The sequence below is a fragment of the Phascolarctos cinereus genome, unplaced genomic scaffold (genome assembly GCF_003287225.1).
Source record: "Phascolarctos cinereus isolate Bilbo 61053 unplaced genomic scaffold, phaCin_HiC Scaffold_2;HRSCAF=192, whole genome shotgun sequence".
Classification (NCBI taxonomy): Eukaryota; Metazoa; Chordata; class Mammalia; order Diprotodontia; family Phascolarctidae; genus Phascolarctos; species Phascolarctos cinereus.
The window spans coordinates 131,092,076-131,116,424 of NW_027555625.1; the positions used below are offsets into that span (position 1 = coordinate 131,092,076).

The 24,349-nt window shown below is 39.9% G+C and overlaps 2 long non-coding RNA genes across 2 annotated transcripts; one reads left to right on the plus strand and one right to left on the minus strand.

The window, feature by feature from the left end:
- Positions 1–1,490: 1,490 nt before the first annotated feature.
- Positions 1,491–7,370, minus strand: LOC110207528 (uncharacterized). The gene is made up of 3 exons (XR_002324208.2): positions 7,218–7,370; positions 1,807–1,936; positions 1,491–1,701 (listed from the first exon to the last, which is right to left on the minus strand). It is a non-coding gene; the product is annotated as an uncharacterized LOC110207528 (long non-coding RNA).
- A 3,712-nt stretch (positions 7,371–11,082) lies between these two features.
- LOC110207560 (uncharacterized) lies at positions 11,083–16,255 on the plus strand. The gene is made up of 4 exons (XR_002324212.1): positions 11,083–11,184; positions 11,342–11,415; positions 14,675–14,782; positions 15,998–16,255. It is a non-coding gene; the product is annotated as an uncharacterized LOC110207560 (long non-coding RNA).
- The last annotated feature ends 8,094 nt before the right edge of the window (positions 16,256–24,349 follow it).

Consider the following 24,349-nt stretch of genomic DNA (forward strand, 5'->3'; position numbering starts at 1 on the left):
AATTTCAGTAGAAGCCCCCAAAGTGATGTTTTTACAATGGATTTTAGCCAGCATGTCCTCTGTATCTTTCCATGGCAGCATGGTTTAGTGGAAAGATCCTTGGGCTTGGAGTTAGAAGACTTGGGTTTTGTTTCTAGCACCATTGCTTCCTAGCTGTGTGACTGGAAACAAATCATTTCAGTTATGTGTGTGTCTCAGTCAAGTCAACAAGTATTTATTAAGGGACTACCATATGCAGGCATCGTGCTAAGCGCTAGGGATACAAAGAAGGGCAAAAAACAGTCCCTGTGCTTAGGAGCTCATAGGAGCAGACAATGTGCAGAACAACTACACACAAACATAAACAAACAAAAGCGATAAATAGATATAATAATGTGTAAGTACATAGGGGTGTATATATATACAATAGATATATGCATATGTGCATTTTATATACACATATACATACATACATATATGTGTGTGTGTGTATAGATATAGATATAGATATAGATACAGATATAGATATATAGATATAGATATTCCAAATAAATTGGGAATGATCTCAGAGGGAAGACACTACTAACATTAAAGGGGGTCTAGAAAGACTTCTTAAAGAAGATGGGATTCTAGCTAGGACCTGAAGGACGCCGGAAAGCAGAGACGGGAATAAGGAAGGAGAAAATCGCAGGCATAGGGGACAAAGGGTTAAAACACATGAAGTAGGGAAAAGCTAGGTGATGCAGTGGCTGAAGCACTGGACTTGGAGTCAGGAAGAGTTGAATTCAAATTCTGCCTCAGACACTAGCTGTGTCACCCTGGGCAAGTCATTTAACCTTTATTTGCCTCCATTTACTCATCTGTAAAATGGGGATAATAATAGCACCTACCTCCCGGGGTTGTTTTGAGAATCAAATGAGGTAATATTTGTAAAGCGCTTTGCAAACCTTTGTGTTATATAAAAATGCTAGCTATTATCATCATAATAATAATGCTCATTGTTATAATCTATATCTCAGCATTCCTCTTATATTTTTTCTTTTTCTTTTTTTTTTATTTTTAGGCAATTGGGGTTAAGTGACTTGCCCAGGGTCACACAGCTAGTAAGTGTCAAGTGTTTGGTCTGAGGCCGGATTTGAACTCAGGTCCTCCTGACTTCAGGGCCGGTACTCTATCCACTGCACCACCTAGCTGCCCTCATTCCTCTTATATTAAAATGGGGTAATAATACATTGGGGGGCAGCTAGATGGTACAGTGCATAAAGCACCAGGCCTGGAGTCCGGAAAATCTGAGTTCAAATCTGGCCTTGCATACTTACTAGCTGTGTGACCCTGGGCAAGTTACTTAACCACTATTTGCCTTAGTTCCTTATCTGCAAAATAGGGACACACTGGAGAAGGAACTGGCAAACCACTCCAGTATCTTTGCTAAGAAAACCCCATTGTTCACAGAGGTCACATAGAGTTGGACACAACTGAACAACAATTATACATTACCTACCTCACAGGTTGGTTGTAAGTAAAGCATTTTGTAAAAGTGCTATAGAAGTGCCGGTCTGACTTTGGGTCTCAGTTTCCTCCTGTATCAAGTGAAGAGGTTTTACGAGATGATGTCCAGGTTTTCAGCTCTAAATCCTTATGATCCCATGAGTTATTAGCATCCTTATTGTGTTGCCTTATACATAGCAGGACTTTCCACAGATGGCTTCAGTTGTCAGATGGCTGCTTGGAACAATAATTTGGGGGGGGGGAAGGTTAATAATCATCTCTCTTCTGCCTTTAGTCAGGCGGGGGCACTCTCTGGGAATATTTGTGAGATGCTCATACCTGCCTTCTTTCCAGCAAATCCTGCCAGATCCCAGCTGAATTTGATTTAAGGATCTGCCTGAGGTATAGGTGTCTTCCAAGAATCCTGCTTAAGATGAAGGATCACCCCCACTGCTCCCATTCAGCTGTGCTGGAAAGAGAACATTGCTATGCGGCAGGTGTTCACTATCATTTTTTGCCATAAAGCCTATATGGGTTGAAAGTGTTCAGAGACAACGGGTGCCTCTATCAGCGTATCTGTGAAAGAGTGAAGATATTCTGATCTGGGCTCAGTTCCCGATGTGCACTCTGCTCTGGGCTGAGCACACCAGAGGCTGTGTTCTTTTTTTCATCGCTTACTTGCTTGTTTTCCTGTTTGTTTAAAAAAAAGTTCCTTCTGCAATGCTCACACATCTGATTAATATCCCTGTGCTTTCTGAGGCATGGAGAGTGGTTTGGGTTTTGCTAGGGACACTATAACTCTACCATGATTTAGGAAGCAATTTCTTGGAGCCAAGGGCGACAGGGTGAATATAACAAAGCATTTTTCACTGGCTCTCTTGCAATGCTGCCACAGATGCAGCTTCACCTATGAGATATGTGGAGGGCCAGGCAGCTCAGGATGCCAAGAGCCAAGATTATGTCAAGTCAAGAGCTCAGGTGCACATACACATGTACTCAAATGCATGCATATACTCATGGGTTTACAAACACCATTTTTTGATTAAGCTAAAGATAGCCTCAGTTTCTCCTCACTGTGCTTTCTTTCTCATTGGAAGCTAAATCCTCAAAGTCTAGTGGCAGAGCATGACCCATTGGCACTGATGACCCGGGATCAGTCACCTTGGGCCTCACATCTTTGGCCTCAGTTTCCTCCAGAATCTTTTCGATCCTGTGTTTCCCATTTGTTTGCAAGTCCAACAAGTGACTGAACAAAGCTATTCAAAAGCTTTGACAAGGCAGTCTCCTGTTGTGGAAACAGGTCTAAATTCAGAGAGTCAAAATAGCCAATTTCAAGTTTTAGCCCTGCCTGTTACTAGGCATAGAGCTGAGCTGGAAGAGAACCTAGTCCAATGTTTTCACCTTACAGGTAACTGTAGGAAACAGAGTCCTAGAAAAGGCAAACAATTTGCCCAAAGTCACAGAGGTAGGAGCAGAGTTGCAATTCAGAACCATGCCCTTCAAATTCAGGTTCGGCCTTTATAATACAACCTGTAGCTTCTTTAATTTAATTTTTCTGAAAAACCTGAAAGACTTACATGAACTGATACAAAGTGAAGTGAGTAGAACTAGGAGAACATTGTACATAGTAACAGCAACACTGTGTGATGATAAACCATGAGTGACTTAGCTCTTCTCAGCAATACAATGATCCAAGACAATTCCAAAGGACTCATGATGGAAAAGGCTATCCACATCCAAATAAAGAACTGATCATCTCTGAATGCAGATAGAAGCATACTATTCTTACTTTTTATTTTTTATGGTTGTTTTCCTTTTGGTCTGTTTCTTCTTTCACAACATGGCTAATATGGAAATATGTTTTACATGATTGCACATATATAACCTATATCAAATTGCTTACTGTTCTAGGGATAGGGGAGAGGAAGGAGGGAAAGAGGGAGAAAAAATTGGAGCTCAAAATTTTTTTAAATGAATGCTAAAAAACTGTCTTTACATGTAATTGGAAAAAAATACTATAAAAAAAGAAAAAAAGTTTTTCTTAGCCTCTGTTTCTTCATCTATAAAAGCAAACTAATACTTGTACTCCTTTCCTCACAAAAGGTGAGATGAGGATCAAATAAGATCTGAGAGGTACCATGTGGTAGCAGAAAAACACTAGACCTGGGAGGCAGGAGACCTGGTTCTAAGTCCTCACTCTCACACTTACTAGCTATTTGACCAGAAGCAAGTTATCTTGTATCTCTGAGCCTATTTCTTTATCTGTAAAATGAGAATATAATACTGGAACTACCAACTTCACACGGTTTTGGGGAAAATGGTTTGTGAACCAGAAAACACTATAGGAATGGCAGATGCTATTATGATGTAGGCAAAACATGACATAAATTCCACCTTTTTATAATCCTGTTCCACAGCAGCATTTAATCTGATCGCAGCAGCTACCTTGCATGTGCTAATAACGTTCTGCAAGGTCACATGCCATCTTTTGGGGAACAGACTCTTGAAGACGGATCTAATAGAAGTTTCATTTGTCGGTCATCATTTCCTTCTGAAATAGGTATGCCCACATGATGCTCCCTTTCTTTCCTCTCTCCTCAGGACAGAATACATAGGAATGATACTTCTTCATCTCTGTGATTTCTTGGGTTCTGTGCAAAGGGTTACAGGTCATTCGGTCAATCAACAAGCATTTATTAAGTGCCTACTATGTGCCAGCCACTGTGCAAAGCTCTGGGGTTAAAAAGAAATGCAAAAGAATCTGTGTTTGAACTAATAACATTTGGCAGAAGCTGCAAAGAGAAAAACCTAGGACTGATGTAAGGAAAAACATCCTAACGATCAAAACTGTCCAAAAGTGAAATTGATGCTTTAGGAGGTGGTAGGTTCCTTCCTAATGGAAATCTTCAAAGACTCAATGACCATTTGCCATGTATGTTGTAGAGGGATCTTTGTTTTTGTTTTAATCCACAAGCATTTGTTTTCTCTCCCTCCTGCCTCTTCTCCCACCATTGAAGGGAAAGAAAAAATAAATATAAAATCCTTGTAATGAATATGCAGAGTCAAGAAAAACAAACTCCCACATTGGCTACATCCAAAAGCAGGAGGCTCATTCTGCCTCTGAAGCTTCTCGCATCTCTTTCAACCTGGATGGCTCACTACAATGTTGGCTCTCTGGAATGGAGGTTGGTCATCTCATTGCCAGGACTCTTAAATCTTTCAAAAGTTACAGTGTTATTGTTAGGGCATAATTTTATTCTCCTTGTTCTGCTCTCTTCATTCTGTAGCAGTTGATCCAAGTCTTTCCAGGTTTCCCTGAAACTATCCCTTTCATGGGCAGAATAGTATTCCATTATATTCATGTACCATAATTTGCTTAGCCATTGCCTAACAGGTGGGTATCCCTAGAGGGAATGTTTGTTGAGGTACAGATTGGACCAGGTAAAGCCTGAGATCACTCTCAACTCTGGGACTCTGTGATTTGGTGACTGAAGTGTAAAGAATGGGTAGAGAATTCAAGGTCTCTCTTCATGTTCCCTGGGTGGATTTCCCTGTAGGCAGAAACAGTGCTAATCTGTTTCCATGGTAGGCATGGCTGCTAGCCAAGTCAAACCTTTAGAAGTAGAAGGGACCACGGATATCATCTAGTCCCCCCTTATTTTACAGATGAGGAAACTGAAGCACTGAGAAGAAATAGGCTATTCAAGGTCATATAACTAGTAAGCAGAGGAGCTGGGGATTGGACTGAGGCCTTCTGACAAGTCTGATACTTATTCCGGGGCACAATGCTTGCTCCTGAAAAGGAGCATCCCCAGAAAAGGTGTGATTATCTCTCTGTCACTGTTAGTAAAACACCCGGTCCCACAGTACTACCATGATAACACCTCCCTCCTGGCTCTCATAAAAACAACCACCAGCTATCTAACCTGTGGTTCCTGTTTGAGCATCAAGATAACGGCTATGTTCCCATGGATAGCACAGATTGCTCATTGTAGGAAAAATCAGAACATCAATTGCAGCTCTGCTCTCCCTAGGGCCAGATCCACATCAGCCCTTTCTCATGAAGGGCTGCAAAAATCTCATCTCTTCATTTCTGTCCTCCCCTCTCTCACTGCCCTTTGTAGATGAAAATGATCACAGAATCACGGAATCAGACTACAAGGTGTCCTTTGACATTACGTAGTCCAGCTCCCTCATTTCACGGAGGAGGGAAACTGAGACCCTCTGATGTTAAATACCCAAAATCACACAAGCAGCAAGAGATAGAGCTGGTGCTCCTAATTATATGTACTGGAATGTTTATCATGGAACTCTCAGGCTGCTGATTATATTAAGCCCTTTTTTTCTTTACTCTGGCCTTCTTGGAAACCAAAGATTAGGTTGTAATCCTATAAACACGGGAAGGCAGGTGGAGCAGTGGAGAGAGGGCCAGTGCTGGGGTCAGGAAGACCTGAGTTCAAATCTAACCTCAAATATCTACTAGCTGTGCGACCCTGGACAAGTCACTTAATCTCTGTTTGCCTCAGTTTCTTCCATTGTAAAATTAGGCTATTAATAGCACCTACCCCCCATGGTTATTGTAAGGATCAAATGAGTTAGTCAAACACTTAGCACAATATCTGGTGTATAGTATGTCATATATAAATGTCAGCTCTAATTATTATGACTATTAAACTACACCTACAGCCAGTTCTGTGACATGTGTTGAGCTATGCAAAAAAAAGCCCTGAGCTATGCAAAACTGGGCAATCAAAAAGCACAGAGCTTATGGGAAAGATGGGGTTAGTGGCACAGCACTCAAAAATTTTGTCAATGACACATTTTTAAAAAGTTAGGAATTTAATAAAAAATACTAGTACAGTTTTATACATGTTAAATGGTTAAGAAATACATAAATGTTACAATAAATAGTCCAATGTCCTTGGCTTCTGGCTGCTGCTCTGGAGAACAATGGGCTGGGGGTCAGAGTCTCAGTGAGCCACAGCTCTGGGCTGGAGGACCGGCCACCATGGAAGGTGAGGGAAGGGGGAAGGGTGGACCAGCTCTCCCCAGCCCAGAGTTCCTACTAGACCAAAAGGTATACAGTGAATATGACACCTGACATTGAAAAAGACCTGAAGTTTGCTTGTGGAAGCTGATTATAGAAGGGTTACAGCTTGTGAGTTGTCATGAAGTGATGCAATCTTCTGTGTTCTCTCTCTGTTTCTCAAGGAAGAAATCCTGTATAAGCGAACTTGAAATTTGAGTTATGCTCAGAATGTTCCTTTATAAGTTAATTTTGTTGGAACAAATTCACATTTTTGAAACAAGTATTATAACAGAACTGACTGTACCCTCAGCCAGGAGTGGGTGGAGCCAGTATCTAAGAGCCTATTGTTAAATTTTCATTGTATTTACACCTCAGAAATCACAGTAAGAATCAGAGGTTAAGGGGCAGCTAGGTGTATCAGTGAATAGAGCACTGGCTTTGGGGTTGGGAGGACCTGAGTTCAAATCCAGCCTTAGACACTTGACACTTACTAGCTGTGTGACCCTGGGCAAGTCATTTAACCCCGACTGCCTCCCCCCCCCGAGAGAGAGAGAGAGAGAGAGAGAGAGAGAGAGAGAGAGAGAGAGAGAGAAAGAGAGAGAGAATCAGAGGTTGATTGTCTAGACTTAAGAATGTGATAGAGAAAATGTTATTAATGTAGATAAAACTATAATTTGTGTTGTGTGTCCTCCCCCTGGACAGCTGGTTGTTAAACATTTACCTGCATACCATTGCTCTCAACTCCTGCTATATTGGACATGTAAGGACTGAATTGCTCATTCTAAGACCTTCGTGATGGCTCTTTTAGCTTGAGAGCAGTTTGAATCGGTAGCCTTAATGATGCTGAGAAATGTTTCAGTGAAAGTTGCTCTCCCATTGGCATAGTACCCGCTTTACGCATTGTTTTCTCTTGGCTGCTACTGGAAGCATATAGAATGTAAGGCTTTGTGGACTCACAGAACATTAGAGTTGGAAGGGGCTATAGAGGGCATGTGGTCCAATTCTTCCTTGAGCAGCAACCTCATCTCTGACCTCCCTGACAAATGACTCCAGTCTCCACAAATACCTTCAATGATGGGTGCTCAAGCCAATGCTTTCCACTTTTGGATAACTATAGTCACTGGGAAGTTCTTATGGTAAGCTAAAATCTACCTCTCTCAAGCTTCTACCCCTTACTCTCCAAATTCAAGTAGAAAAAAGGCTGATGTCTCTTCCATATGATATTCTCCAACTATGTCAGGGTTTACTTGATTGAAGAGAACTGGGTTGTATAACTCCACAAGACAATGAATCTCTTGCCCACTGACTTGGGAGGTAAATGGTATAGTGGAAAGAATCCTGAACTTAGAGTTAGGAAACCTGCCTCCAACACCAACTGGGCATTGACCACGGGCAAGTCACTTTATCCATCTGAGCCTTAGTTTCCTCATCTATAAAATAGGGATAAGAACAACACCTACCTCACAGGATTATTGTGAAAGTAAAATGAGACAGTGTATTTTAAGTGCCTTATAAATCTTAAAGCACTATGAAAGTGTAATTTATTATTATTGTAATTATCATTTTGTGCTTTCCCAGAAGGGTCATTGGAAACGGAACAACAGTGGCCCTACTACTTCTAGATTATTACCTCTTACCTCTAGATGAGAGATCTCTCTCCTTGTGGTACTCACATGGATATGACTCTCAACCCACATTTGTAGCTGAGGGCAGGGACCATTTCACTGTTGCCTTTGCATCCCCAGCATTTTACAGCATCTGGTGTTTATCAGTTGCTTAATAAATAACTTGTTCATTGACTGATTAGTAGTCATACTAAATGAAAAGTTCTATGACTACCACCATATTAGAGCTCCTACTTTAATTACTATCCTGCAAAATTTCAGTTTCCCTCTATAAATATCCTACTCCAATGCCTCATCACTGTATGGAAGTGACTTTGGGTCTTTTGGGTCTTTTTAGCATTTAATGCTGTGGCCCAACCTCTCCTCCTAGAAACACTTTCCTTTCTGGGTTTTTGTGATATTACTCCCCTTTGGTCCTCCTCCTACCTTTATGACTACTCCTCAATCTTCCTTTTCTGGGTCATCATCCATATCCTGCCCCCAATGCTCTGTCCTTAGGCATCTCTCTATATACTCTCTATTGTTGGCCTCATAAGTTCCCAGAGGTGTAGGTATCATCTCTATCCAGATCTATATATCCAGTCCTAATCTCTCTCTCGTCGTCCATTCCTGTGACTCCATCTGCCTATTTGACATTTCAAACTACGTGTTTAGGAGACTTCTCAAATTCAACAGAACTCACTATCTTCCTCCTCAAACCTATTCTTCTTCCAAGCCTTCCTGGTTTTGTCATGGGCACCACTATATTCTTAGTGGCCCAGTTTGGTAACCTCATTGTCATCCTTGATTCCTCACCCTCCCTTGTTCCAAAGATACAACCAGTGAGTCAGATTTCTTGATTCTACTTCCACAATCTCTCTCATATCCTTCCCTTTCTTTCCTTTTATACCACCCATGTTCAGGACTTTATCCCTTCTAGCCTGTACTATTGCAATAACCTTCTAACTGGTTTCCTGCCTCATGCTTCTCCTCACTCCAATCTATTCCTCACACAGCTAACAAAACTCAATTCCTAAAACACAGATCTGAACATGTTACTCCTTTATTTCTTAATACCTCTAGGATCAAATACAAATTCCTCTATTTGCCATTTAAAGCCCTTCTTAACCTGGCTGTACCCTATCTTTCTAGCCTTACCGTCCATCACTCCTCTTAGTCCAACCAAACTGGCCTTCTTGGGTTTCCTCACAGATGAATTTCCACCTCCTATATCTGTCCTTTTGAACATGCTGTACTTGTTTCCTAGATTGCATTCTGTTCACCCCTTAACTCAGCATCTTATAATTCCTAGTTTTATTCAAAATACAAATGGTACATTTGTCCTATATTAGTTCTTTCCTGTTCCTTCTAGTGGATCTTTCCACCCCCACCCCCATAATTACCTTGTATTTATTTTGTAGACACTTAGGTGTGAAGGTCACCCCATGGAGCATACATAGGGTTGCCCTACCTGGTTCACATGCAGGATCTTTGGGGCCTGTTTTTAGTTATGTATAACTAAGCAATGAAGGGTTTGCACTTTGAGATGACAGAGTCTTCTTAATAGCTGCTAAGCAAGAAGGGCTAATGACTCAGAGGCTATTTAAAGTGTGGGGAAGGGATTCCCTATTGTCAGGGGTCTCTTCCCTTCCAGCTACAAAATCAGGATTGTTTCTAGACACTTCTCCTAAAGTGAGTGAGAGATAGGGAAGGGGCATCTTGCCCCATCTCCCACTTCAGCCACCATGACATTGTGGGCACTTGGGATGTCCTACACAGGTATCCTGTGCCTAGACTTTGGGCTATCTCTTCTGTATTTGTTCTTCCTTGATCTTAGATGAAAAATGGAAGTCTTAATAAATTCCCAGAAACTATTCAAGCACTCTTGGAGAAGACAGTCACCAAGAAAAAGTTGGGCCCAACTTGGGCCATCTTACCAGATCTCATGGACTGGGAGTTGTTTAGACAGTAAAGAGCTATGATGAAATGTAAAATGCCCAATAGCAAATTGCTTTATGCTCTGTCAAAAAACCTAGGAAGCAGCTTGGTGGTGCAGTGGATAAAGTGTTGGACTTAGACTCAGAAAGCCATAATTTCCAATCCAGTTTCAGACACTTATTAGCTGTGCAACACTGGGTGAGTCACTTAACCTCTCTGAGGACTAGCTTCCTCCTCTGTAAAGTGGGGATATTATAGTACTTATCTCATAGGAATTGTTAGGAGGATCAAATAAAAGAATGTATATAAAACCCTTTGTTAACTTAAAAGTGATGTAGGACCTCCCAGAAATCTTAGTGGAAATTTAAGTTGTTAAAGCTTAAAACTCCACTAAGATTTTTGACTGTTAAAGATTATTTTGACTGTTAAACTGCACTAAGATTTTTGAGACACCTTATATGAGTGTAAGCCATTTATCACAGTTATCTTGAAGTGAAAATTCTGTATTTGAAAGTGGAGGTCATAAAAGCTGAATATGAAAGAGCCATTTTCCACTCAAAAGCATGTGAGTATCACTGAGCATCTATCTCTCTTCTATGTGGTATCCTAGTATTAGGGGATTTTATTTGTCTGGAGACAATTTCTGATCTTTGCTGTAGGCATGCCCAAAGGAAAAGGGACTTGGTTTCTGAAGGGAGTATCAGGCAGACAGCAATAGTTGTGCCGAAGGTGCTCAGATAGTCATCAACTGATTTCCTCTTGCTGTTTTATGTGCCCACACCATTAAGGAACTCGCCATTGCGTACCTAGACACAGATACAAAACCCTTAGCTACAAGAGCACACAGGAGACCCCACAGACACTCCTACAGAAGGGAGGAAGGAGGAGGTAGGATAAGAGAGGAAAGAAGAGGGCAGGAAAAGAAAGAGAAGAAGAAGGAGAGAGCAGGAGAGGAGAGATGCAAAAAGAAGGTGTTTTCTTTTATTTAATCTTTTTTCAATTAACAAAAATCTATTTTTCTCCCTTTTACCTCCCCCAGCCTTCACTGAAAAGAAGAGCAAAACCCTTGTAACCAATATGCATGGTTAAGCAAAATAAATTTCTGTGTTGGCTGTGTCCAAAAAATAAATATATCATTGCCAGGAGGTGAGTAATGTGGTTCATTATTGGTATGATGAAATTATGGTTGGTCCCTGTGCTGATCACAGTGTAATGAAGTCTTTCAAAGTTTTTTTTAAAATTAAATTTATTTTTTAAATGAACAAAAACATTTTTTTTTCTCCCTCCCAATTCCTAATCCTAGATACCTTCTCCAGATAAGCAGCACAACAAGACACACAGAGGCAGATGAAGAGGCTCTTGGGATCCTGGACCATGGTGATCTAATTGTACCTAGACACGGTGGTTGCTAACTGTAACAAAGATTCTTCTCTATTCCTTTTTTGGGGAGGGGGGAATAATAAATACTTATATTTATGCAAAATTAGTCCGTATGTTGGCCAGGTCCAAAAATGTATATCTCTTTCTGTATTTGAGCCTGACCTTTCTGTCAAAAGGTGGGTAGCTTTACTTTATCATCAAGACTCCAGTTGTAGTTGGTCATTGGACTAACCAGAGTTCTTATGTCTTTCAGCATTGTTTTCTTTTATAATGTTGCTACTATATAAAGTGTTCTGGTTCTTCATATTTCACTGTGCATCAAATCGTACAAGTCATTCCAGGTTTCTCTGAATAATAATAGCAATAAAAATAACTAGCACCTACATAGTACCTTAAGGTTTGCAAAAACACTTCTTATGTGTTTTTATCCTTATGACCTTATGAGGTAGATGCTATTATTATTCCCACTTTACATATGAGGAAACTTAGGTTAAGAGTGGTTAAGTGACTTTCCCCTGGTCACCCAGCTAATTAATCCAGGAAGGATTGACACTCAGGTTTGCCAGACTGTAAGCCCATGAATTTATTCATTGGACCATTCTGAATCCATCCTTTGTCATTTTTAATAGATAAAAATATTCTATTGCATTAATACATTATAATTTGTTGCTAATGGGCACCACCTTTGTTTCCAGTTCTGTTACAACAAAAAAAATGCTATAAATATTTTTATATGTGGTTCCTTTTCCTCTTTCTTAACATCTCTTTGGGGCATAGTGGTATTATTGCTGGATCAAAGGATATGCACAGCTTAGTGATTTTGAGGGAATAGTTCCAAATTGCTTTCCAGAATGGGTGGATCAATTCACAGTTCTGCATTAGCGTATCTATTTTTCCTGCCACTCCTACAATTGTCACATTCCTGTTTTTTAGTCATTTTTGCCATCTGATATGTGTAAGATAGAACCATAGAGTTGTCTTAATTTTCATTTCTTTAATAGTGACTTGGAGCATTTTTCATATGACTATTCATCATTTAGATTTCTTTCTTTGACAACTACCAGTTCATATGGTTTAACCATTTATTTCTTGGGAAATGGCTCTTGTTCTTGTATGCTTGAATCGGTAACATAGCTTGTATATCAGACCTTTATCAGACATTGTTGACAGATTTTTTCCCACTTACTTTCTCCTCCTATACTACCTTCAAACATGTCAAAATATCCCCATTCTTTAAAAAACAAAACTAGCCCCTACCATCATTCTTTCTTTCTTTCTCAGACAAATCTCTGATTTGCTGATTGTCCCTCTTATTTCACCTGCAATCCAGCATCCAAAAACATGTCAACTAAAACTACATTCTCCAAAGTTACTGATATTCTCTAAACTGCCACATCTGGCGATCTTTTCTCAGATCTAATCCTTCTGAAACCTGTCTGCTACATATGACACTGTTAATCACCTTCTCCTTGTAGACAATTTCTCCTCTCTGGATTTTTATGACACATATCTTTTGTGATTTGTCTCTTTATCTGTCATATCATTCTTTCTTAGTATTCTTCACTGGCTCATCATACTCATCATGATCCCTAACTGTGGAGCGCTTCCCAATGTTCTGCCCTGGGTCTCTTTCTCTTTACCTTCTATACAAGGAGTTTTTAACCTTTTGTGTGTGTGTGTGTCATGGACCCCTCTGAAAGCCTAAACCTTCTTAGAATAATGTTTTTTAAATAAAGTCCAAAGAGTTACAAAGGAAATCAATATGTCATTACTTTGATAGAACTGTAACAGCATTTGTATGAGCACTCCCTCTAATGGCACAGGTAGCTACTTGTTCATGGCTTCTCATCCTGTGAGGTTATTGTCCATATCACCCTGGAAATCTTTCACAGAAGGACCCCCCCTCCAACAAGCTGGGGGTATCAGTTGCATTAAAAATTATAATACTGATAGAGCTTATGCCATGTAGCACTCTCAGAACTGAGCCCAGTGTCCCAGCCTCTTTGAGGGACTTAGATGAACACCGAAAGACTTTAGCATGATATAGTTGTATCTTGGGCCCTTCAAAGCAGCAGTGGAGGGAGCTGCATCAAAAAAGTTTGACCACTGAACCAAGAAGGGCTGCCTACTCAGTGGACTAAAAAGAGAGACAACTGCAGCTCTCACTCTTTTTGTCTCCTGAATATGTGCCATGGAACTCTTTCTCTGGGCCTTCCAGTGGTGAAGCATGAGGAATCCTTTCTCCCCCATAGCTATGGTGGCTGCACTCACCTGGTAAGGATGATTATGCTTCTCTGAGCCTGGACCTCAGGCCCCTCCTCTTCTGCTTTGGCCATCCTTTGTTTCTAGCCTTAGAGGCAGTATCTTGGGTTCAAAAGATTGGGAGCTCCAATATTCCTCAATCAGAGATGACCTTCAGAAGGAAGAGTTTTCTCCAACTACATTCTTCTTGGAGAAGGTGATCCTCACGACAAGGATGAGCCCAAACTTGACTGCCAAGACCTGGCTTGACAGAGTTCTTGGAATTTGGGGGAATTGCCTGGACAGGGAAGAAATGAGATGAAAGTAAAAAATGGCTATTCACCAGTCTTACAAAGTGACTCATGTTTTAAGTATCAACCTCCCTGAAGTTTGTAATAGAAGAGATGGGCTACCATTTCAAGTTGTAAGTCTTTCTCAGTGCATGCTTTTGAATCTTTTGTGCATTTCTTTTGAGTGGAGGAAATCTCTGGTGTACCTTATACATTGAGCACCTTTCTACTTCCTTTTGGGGAAACTCCCATACACAGGAGCCTAACCTAAGCTTTTAGTGATTTTTTTCCCCCAGAGCTCTAGGGTGGAGGCATAAAGAGCCCAGCTCCTCTCTTTAGAGGCCAGGCTCTCCCAGGACTGAATCTGGTCTGAGCATGAGCTGAGAATTAGGTCTATTAACAGGATGGGCATCCTCAGTCCTCTAGGCCAATAGCAGTTTATTGGCTATCTACTAGTTATTCCTTGCTCTAGCTATATGCTAGCCTCCTCAGCATATTAATTGCACCCCTGGCTGATATGGAATCACAAGCATGCTTTCCAGAAAAGTCTTTGTGCTTGTTTTCCCATCCACCTCCATGAGGTCAGCTGTGCTGGGTCAGCAGGCCCTGCTATTGCTAATACTTGACTTGCTTTGTCATATTCTCTAAGGTGAGGAGAAGAGAGATGAGATTTATGGGATATATGAGAAAAAAAAATGATAAAAATGTGTCCCCTTCCTCTACAGCACAATGTGTGGGAAGGAGGTCAGTATCACTGAACTTGGCTGGGACTTGTGCTCGATTCACAACAATGGAGACCACCCTGAAATTCAAAGGAAGGGAAAAAGGACCTGGTAAGAATCATAAAATCTCAGAGTTGGAAGGTTCCTCAGATGTTATCTAGACCACGGCTGGGGAACCTGTGGCTTCGAGGCCACATGTGGCCTTCTTGGTCCTTGGGTACAGCCTTTTGACTGAGTCCAAGTTTTACAGAACAAATTCTTTTATTAAGGGGATTTGTTCTGTGAAGTTTAGATTCAATCAAAGGGCTGCACTTGAGGACCTAGACGGCCACAAGTGGCCTCGAGGCCCCAGGTTCCCCACCCCTAGTCTAATCTATTTCTAAACTAGAACCGCCATTATATTATATTACCCCCAATAAGGAGTCATCCAGCTTCTGCCTGAATTCCTCTATCTAGTTCCTTAGAACTCCCTATCTCATGAGATCTGCCTGTTCTATTCTTAATATGCCCTTTCTAATGAGCTGAACTCTGCCTCCTTAGAATTTCCACCCACTAATCCTACTTCGGTCCCCTGGGACTGAGCAGAACAAATCTAATTCCTGTTCCATGTAACAGTCCTTTTAAATATCTAAAGATAATGGCCTCTTCTTTCCTTCCTTCATTAATTAATTAATTTAATCATTTATCTATTAATTAATTTGTTTATTTATTCTAAACAGTGACAATCAATACAAATAAACATTCAAATACACACACCAAAAAAACCCAACCCCGAACCCAAACAAAAAAAAAACCCAACACAAACAAATGTACATGAAATTATAAATTTCCACTATTTATATATAGAGTCTAAAGCACCACCACACCCCCTATCCCCATCACTTAGGGCAGACATCCCCCATGGAATAACTATCCCAGGTTCAAGGTCCTCTTTAGGTCTACATCCCCTGAAACCATAACTCACTACTACCTACCAATGCTTTTACTTTTAGTGGTTAGCCAGAAGGCATAATTAGTTCAAATCAAAAGCATTAATTGAAATGGCATAGTAGGAAAAATAGCACGAAACATTTTAACATCCCCCCCCCAAACCTGGGGCACATTCTCCCACAAATAGGCACATCAGTTGGAAAAATACACACATATTGGGAATACATATGGAACACACATGGTATACACATAGGGAACATATGTGGCCAAGGTCCGCATGGGGAGGGATGCCAATATTTCAGGGCCTCTTCTAGCCGTGACATCAAACTGCTCTCTGCCGTTTTCCTTGTTTCTACCTATGGTCCTCCATTGTGTTGGTTATTTGGTCTCTCCCAGGTGCTGCTCATACAGATGCGGGCTCTGCTGCCAGACACTGACATAGACTCCATCGATGCTGTTCCATTAGATGCTGTTCAGCCGGACGCCTGATCTCCAATATCTCCAGTTTCTAGCTCAGCTGGGATCTGTGGCTATCCCCTTCTCAAGGGATGAGCACGTGCTCCCATGATTTTTAAAGTTTAAATCATAAGTTTGTATACTTTTTTTCCCCTCCTGGCTGTTTTACAAAAGGTAGAAGCCTTGTCTGGAACAGTAAAAACCCTCCTCTCTAGTTCTCCTATCTTTTTTTTCTTGTTTGAAGTCTTAACTGTGAAGTCTAGGCAGCCATGGAGGAGAGCACTGTTGTCCAACTCTACATAATCCCATGGACAAATGTAGTTTTCTTGGCAAAGATGCTGGAGTGGTTTGCTATTTCCTTCTCTAGCTCATTTTACAGATAAGGAAACTGAGGTAAATTTAAGTGACTTGCCCAGGGTCACAAAGCTAGTAAGTATCTGAGACCAGATTTGAACTGAGGAAGCTGAGTCTTCCTGACTCCAGACCCAACACTCTATGCACTGTGGCACCTAGCTACCCTGGAAAGCACTAGTCAGAAAGCCTTGAATTCAAATCCTGCTTCGCAGTTACTAGCTCTCTAACCTTGGGCAAGTCACTCTATCTTTCTCAACCTCAGTTTTCCCATCTCTAAAATGGAGATAATAGCATTTACCTCACAAGGATGTTGTGAGTCTCAAATATGATAAAACATGTAAAGTGCTCTATAAGCCTTAAAACGCTATATAATTAGTGTTGTTCATTCATGTCTGACTCTTCATGACCCCACTGGGGCTTTTCTTGGCAAAGACACTGAAGTGGTTTTCCATTTCATTTTCTAGCTCATTTTATAGATGAGGAAACTGAAGCAAACAGGGTTAAGTGATTTGCCCAGGATCACACAGCTACTAAGTGTCTGAAGCCGGATTTGAACTCAGGTCTTCCTGACTCCAGGCTGACTCCCTATTCACTGAACCACCTAGCTGCCCTATATAAATAGTAGCTGTTATTATGATCCTACTATAAGATTCTTAGCCTTAGGCACCAACATCTTTCAAACCAGAAGAGGATCCTCTTAGGTGGCACAGATCACTGGGCCTAGAGTCAGGAAGAACTGAATTCAAATACAGCCTCAGACACTCACTAGCTTTGTGACCCTAGGCAAATCATTTAATCCTGTTTGCCTCAGTTTCCTCATCTGTAAAATGAGCTGGAGAAGGAGATGACAAAGCACTCCAGCATCCTTGCCAAGAAAATCCCAAATGGGGTCAGAAAGAGTCCAAATGACTGAAAATGACTAAAAACCACCAAAACAAAACTAGCTAATGTGTTCAGATTTAATCTTCCCTTTAATCTTTCCTTTACCCACTCCAGGTGTTTGAGTCCCCTTATCATGTGGATATCTTACCCCAGCTTATGGTAAACATTCTATTTACCTCCCAATTTTAATCACTGAAGGCTAGACTATAAGCCAGGTAACAAATTACATGACTGGTAATTATTAAAAACATCTCCAGAGCTTGGGGTTCCCAAGTTTTAGAGCTCTAAGCATCTTTCATTCTCCCTTGTGCATGAATTGGTTCATTGTCTCTGCTTTTTTCCTAATTGTTTTCCCAGCCTTTTTATATATCCCACATGTCCTGCAAAAGCCTGAAAGGATCTTTATGGCACATCCCTTTATTTAGTTTTTTTAAAATTTCTAAACTATTTTTAATGAAATAGTAAAACAAACATCCTATTTCTTTCCATGAACCATTCTGAACTCCTCTTCTCCTGTGTATTTTTCCAGATTGTTACTTGTTGTTTTTATATAGTTATTGTCAGCTTATACACTGTTTGATTCTGTGATCTTCATTGTGTCACTTCATACATCTTCCTATAGTTTCTTATAGTCTTCATATTTTCCAACTCTTACAATGCAATAATTCCATTACACGCATCTACCTCAAATAGGTTAATCATTGTCCACTTCTCAGACACATGGGTTGTATCAGTTGGTTTTTTTTTTTTTTTTTTTTTACAAATTATGTCACTAAGAATAGTTTTGGATTTTGTCAATAACATCCTTAGGGTAGAGTTCTAGTGGCTGCTTTACTGGGACAAAGGATCTGAACAGTTTTGCAGGATTTTTTTTTTCTATAATATCATCTTGTTTTTCAAAAATACTGCAGCAATTCACAACTCTATCAGCAGCATATTTTCTGCCTATTTTCTAACAGTCATGCCAGTATTGAATTTTATAATTTTTAGTGATTTTTAAAAAACAGTATTGTGAGGTGATGCCTCAGGTTTGCTTTAATTTTCATTTCTCTGATTAGGGCTTAAATTTTTTCTCAAGGAATTATGCGTAACTTCAAGTTCTTTTTAGCCCACTCATATCCTTTGACCACTCATCTATTACCCTTGATGTTTTCTCTTCTCCTGGTTAAATATCCTGTCTTCCAATAATTCCTACTTCTTCATTTGCCATAGTTTGGTATTCTCATCACATTCTAGTCACTCTCCTTTTTTCAGAAGACTATACTTCTACTTATGTAGCCAATCATAGAATGAGCTTTGTGAGCTGCTACATCACACTATTGAACTGCAATCTGCTAAATCCCTTAGATTTGGGTAAGAGATTTTTTTTCATATGAGTAGCTCTCTAGTCATTCCTCTCCCAAACCTGTTATACTTATCTCCAAAACACCTCATTTCATTAAATTCAGCTCAGTGTTTCAGCCTACTGAGATTATTTTGGATCCTAATTCTGTCTTCCAATGCATTAGTTATCCCTAGTTTTGTGTCATTTGCAAATTTCATAAACAGTAATATCTATGGATTTATCCAAACCATTGATGAAAAATATTGACTGGGACAAAGCCAATGAAAGAACCTATAGAACACTACTACAGACATCCCCATAGATTGACATCAATCCATTATGTCAACTCAATTCTGAATCCACCTAATTGTATCATTACTCAGCCCACATCCCTTTATCTTGTCTATGAAGACACTGTGGAAAAAATTGTTAAATGTCTTGCTGAAATTCAGGTACAATATGTCTGCATAATTCCTTTGGTTTCCTAGTCTAGTAACTATTCAAAAAAATGAGATTAGTCTGGCATGACTTGTCATTAGTGAACCCATTAAGGGTCATCTATAGCAATCAACATTTCCCATTCTAAGTACCTAGAAATCAACCATTTAATCATCTGTAATCTGCGTATTAATTGGATCCTGGCACTTGACTCTGTGGACCCAAATACAGATATACTCTTGTTGGTGGGTGGGAGGGAAGGAATGTCTGGCAAGCTGTCTTTTACTCATGCCTGCACTTCAGCTTTTCCCTAGGAGCACCAGAATCTGGCTTATATCCTTTTCCAAAATAGCCCTCACCTCCTCTACGAGCACTCTGACTAAAAATATCTCGAATATATAATTTATAGGGTACTGTATTTTTAAGTCAACAGAAAATATAGAATGGGCTCACACTTGAATGTTCTGCAGTCAATAAAACTCTTCTCTTCTGCCTCAGGTCAAGCAACACTCCCTAATTAGGACCCACTTTCCCTCTGACCTTCTCAATCTGCATGACTCACATCCTAAAAGGACAGTGTCAAGTTGTTCCTTAGTACTCTACAATGCTGGTACTTCTTCCCCTTTGTAGTTGTGAAGATGGTCAAACCTGCCACCCTCTCTCCATATCTGAGTGAGGGTGCATTTTTCTATCTCCTTCCCCACCTTCTTTCATCAAGAATCCAAATCTCTTCTCTTCTGTTGAGTCTCCATTTATCTTGCTTGTCTCTGTATGGTGCTGGCCCTATGAGCAAGTGTAAAGCCTATGTCTGTATACAACTCAAATTCTCTTTATATATCTGTGTCTCCTCATGGGTCTTTGTGTCCTTACTCTCAGATATCCCTTGTAGTTATTTCCCATCTTTTATTCCCAAGTCCTGGGGAATGTCATACTCCTAGACATCTTTTCCCATGAGGAGCACTTTCACCCTTCTGCTGTCTGCTCTCTCAGGAGATCCTCTCTACAGTTTTTGGTGTTATCTCCCTTAGGAAGACCTCTCCTCTCTGACACTCTTCTCTAGTCTGCATCTCCTTTTAAACCATCTCTACAGCAAGTCCAAGAGCTGAATGTATGGACTCCACTACAGCAGAGTTGGCAATTTGGGTGATATTCATTATTGTTACAAACCAGAATCTGTGAGCTTGAGTCAGTGCCAAAAAAAAAAAAAGCCTCAGTGGAGGAAGGAGGATAAAGGACATACCTTGTCTAGGGAATCCACACTTCATCTAGTAAGCAGTAGGGAGGGGAAGCGATTACTTGATTTTTACTTTTTTGGCTTCATATCTGGAGATTCAAGCAAAAATAGGTTCAATTATTTTTTTTTAAGAATGGATATTATGCTTTCTTGGTCTTTAGCTGTCAAATCTATACTACCCAATGGAAAACTGGAGAAACATTTGCCCATTCTGAGTCTTTCAGCACATCTCTCCTTCTTCATGAAACCATCTACATTACCACTCTCAGGAAAGAATCACAGTTAAACTCTTAGAGCAGGGAGGCAGCAATTACTGCCAACAGGCCTAATAAGGGGACCAACTTCAGCTACTCCAAGGCTGCCTTGGAATTATATAAAAACATTTTTAAAAAAGGAAAGCCAAGGCCTCCAGGCTCATGTTCCCTAAATTGACCTTTATATTGTTACTGTAGAAATGAGTGTGTTGACAGAAGAATAGGCAAGTGAGACCTCTTTGTGGTAGAACAGTGAAGTTCTAAGAGATCTGTTGACCTGGTCATGTTTATCTGTATATCCACATTCATATTCCCCTGTGTTGGGCTATATGGTAACCCAGTGATGGATTGACTTTGCTTTCCTAAACACAGCCTAGCTACTTAAGGAGAGGTTCACCATCTTAAGGATGACCACTAAGTGATGAATTCTTTGGCCATGGCAACCCATGAAACAAAGGAAAACACAGACTGGCCCTTAACCCTGTGGCTTCCTTGAATCAGCGGAGGCTGAGGGGAGGAAAATGGGGTAGAAGATACTAAGAAATCAAGTTTTTAGACTATCTATAAACATCAACTTAACCATCGGCATTCTAAATATGAAGGCTGCATTAAATGACTACATACTTCTGGAAGAAATGAATCATATCAACGTTTGACATTTTCACTTTAAATAAAAACAGAGGATATAAGAAAGTTGTGGCTAATGGAAGGATGGTTTGAAGATTCTCCTGGAAGAGACACACAAAGGAGCTGGCAGAGCTGATGTTATCACATGTCCAAAGACAGCAAGAAACATCATTTCATAGGACATTTGATCATTTTCTTTTGCAGTGCTCATAATGAGCATGAGCAAAAAGAACACCATGAAGATATAATTGCACCAATATCTTTCACAAAAGATGAGAAAGAAAAATTCTATGAAGAACTCATTGAGACCCTCTAAATCATTGATTCTTTTTTTGTTGATTTTTTTTTGGTTTGTTTTTTGGGTTTTTTTTTGCTTTTTGGTGAGGTGATTGGGGTTAAGTGTCTTGCTGAGGGTCATACAGCTAGTATGTGCTAAGTATCTGAGACTGGATTTGAACTCAGGTCCTCCTGACTCCAAGGCCAGAGCTCTATTCACTGTGTCACCTAGCTGCCCCTTAAATCATTGATTCCTAAATTTTGATGTGTCATAGACCCCTTTGGCAATCTGGCTAAGCTTATAGACCTTTCTCAGTATAATGTTTTTAAAAGCTTAAAATAAAGTACAAAGGATTACAAAGGAAGCCAATTGTGTTAAAGTACAGTTATAAAAAAATTAAAATAATAATAGCTAGCATTTATGTAGTGCTTCAAGGTTTGCAAAGTGTTTTACAAATGCTATCCCATTTGATCTTCACAACAACCCTAGGAAGTGAGTACTATTATTATCTACATTTTACAAGTGAGGAAATTGAGGCAGACAGAGGTTAAGTGACTTGCCCAGGGTCACACAGTCAATAAGAATCTCAAGCACCATTTGAACTCGGGTCTTCCAGATTCCAATTCTACCACTCTATCCAATGTGCCACCTAACTGCCTGTAAAGCAAATTCATAGTCCACAATTTAAGAACCTTTGCTCTAAATTAAATCAACATATACTGTAACAGTCAATGCCTTCAGTGCAAAGATGATGACAGGAAAAGATCCAAATACCTTGGAAAATATGGCTCAGGATTAAGAAAGAAAAGAGGCCAAAGGCTAGTGTCTATAAGAATGGGATTTAGAGATGTTAAACATGGCAAGCATAGAATAAAAATCACCAAAAATTAAACTGTCTTAACAGATGGAAAAAGGCTGGTCACCAATGTGGGAGTCATTTCCAAATCAGCTATTTTACCATCAACTTACTAGAGCAAAGGTCAAAATCAGTGCCAGATTAGAATTTTTTAAAAATGAGAAGATATAGCATGCAATTAAAACAGCTCCAATCTGACCTATTTTTAAAAATTATTGAAGCAAAAAAAAGTGAAATGAATAAAAGAACAGATATTAACACAGACTATTACCTTTTCCTAAGGAAATTTAAATATAAATCAACCAGCACTGCAAAAAGGCCAAAAGAACCTAGAAACCTCTACAGCCAGCAAATACATGATCTCCTTGCCAAGGGGGAAGATATTGCAGCCAAAGACAACATTTGTTCAGAATATAAAATCTTTTTGTAAAATCTTAAGGAGGAGACGAGCGGAAGACTATGGGCAGTATTACTTCATAAAACAGCAAGAAGCAATAGAGAGAAAAACAAATTTGATGGAAGCTTGGTGAGAGACTCAGTTAAGTCAGGAGCCAAGAGCACTTAAGAATGAAATTGGACAGATCTCTCCCCACCCTCAAACCCAACCCCCCCTAAAAAAATGGAAAAGATATATTGGGTTCTCTAACAAATTCTTTTTCTCCATCAGTGACAGACCACATTTCGACTTAAATACAATTCCCAGTGCTATATGAGAAAATAAAAATGGCAGTGGGAAGAAAAAAGGATGGGAAGGATGGCTGGACCAAACTAAGAATACACAGAAGTCAGTTCTGAATAGGCATTAATTTCAAGGCTGTTTAGGGATAAAGTTTTCAAGGTATCTTAAAGTAGGAAAAAGTGAACACTTGAAAGAATAATGGATATTATTGCTATTAAAAAAAAGATTGGTTAAGAAAATATTATCTACCCACCCATAAACCTACTTTGTCATCTCTAAAAAATCTTTATGAAAATGATCTACACATATAGTTTAAAAAATCCTTGATGAAGGAATCAGAAGAAAATGGACAGGTTTTCATAAACAGTAATTTTTCAACAATAATAGCTACCATTTACATAACACCTTAAAGTTTGCAAAGATCTTTAACAATATTATCTCCTTTGAGCCTTACTACAACCCTGGGAGGTAGGTGTGATTACTATCTTCATTTTACTCACAAGGAAAATAGAGTGTGAGAGAGGTTGAGTGATTTGTCCAGAGTTACACAGCTAGTACGTGGTCTGAGGCCACATTTGAACTTAGATCTTCCTGAGGTCAGGGCTCTATCTGCCCCACCTAGCTGGATCTGTGATAGCTATAGTTTAGTGATTTTCCATAGTAGTGAGGAACTCCTGATACCAATGCAGATTTGACATTTACTCCAGGGATTTACAGATTTAGAAAACTGCCTGGGGCACTGAAAGGTGCCTTCCTCGGTTCACATGGCAAGTTTGTGTCAGAGCTGGAACCTGAGCCCAGGTTTTCTGTCTCTGAAGTCGGTTTCTATCCACTATGATGTACTGACTCTCTTACATGTTTATTGTTTTTGTTGTTCAGTCATTTTCAGTTGTGTCTGACTCTTTGTAACACCATTTAGTGTTTTCTTGGTAAAGATATCCGAGTGGTTTGCCATTTCCTTCTCCAGCTCATTTTACAGGTGAGGAAACTGAGGCAAACAGGGTGAAATGACTTGCCCAGGACTACATAGTGTCTGAGGCCAGATTTGAACTCAGAAAGATGAGTCTTCCTGACTCTAGGTCTGGCACTCTATTCACTGTGCCACCTAGTTACCCTACATGTCTTCAGTTGCACAATTAACTAAAAACTGAAGAATGTAAAATATTCTACCATGATTATTATGTGTTGACTCTTCATTTGGTTGAACAAAACACTAGCCTAAAGGCTTCAACAAGTGATCTCTCATGTACATGTCAGAATCCTAGAGGAGTCCTTATAAGATATCTTATCAGAAGTAACTTTGTTCAGTGATCCTTTGGCTTTTCATATCAAGAGAGGTATACAGCAGGAAATTCCTGCTTGCTGAA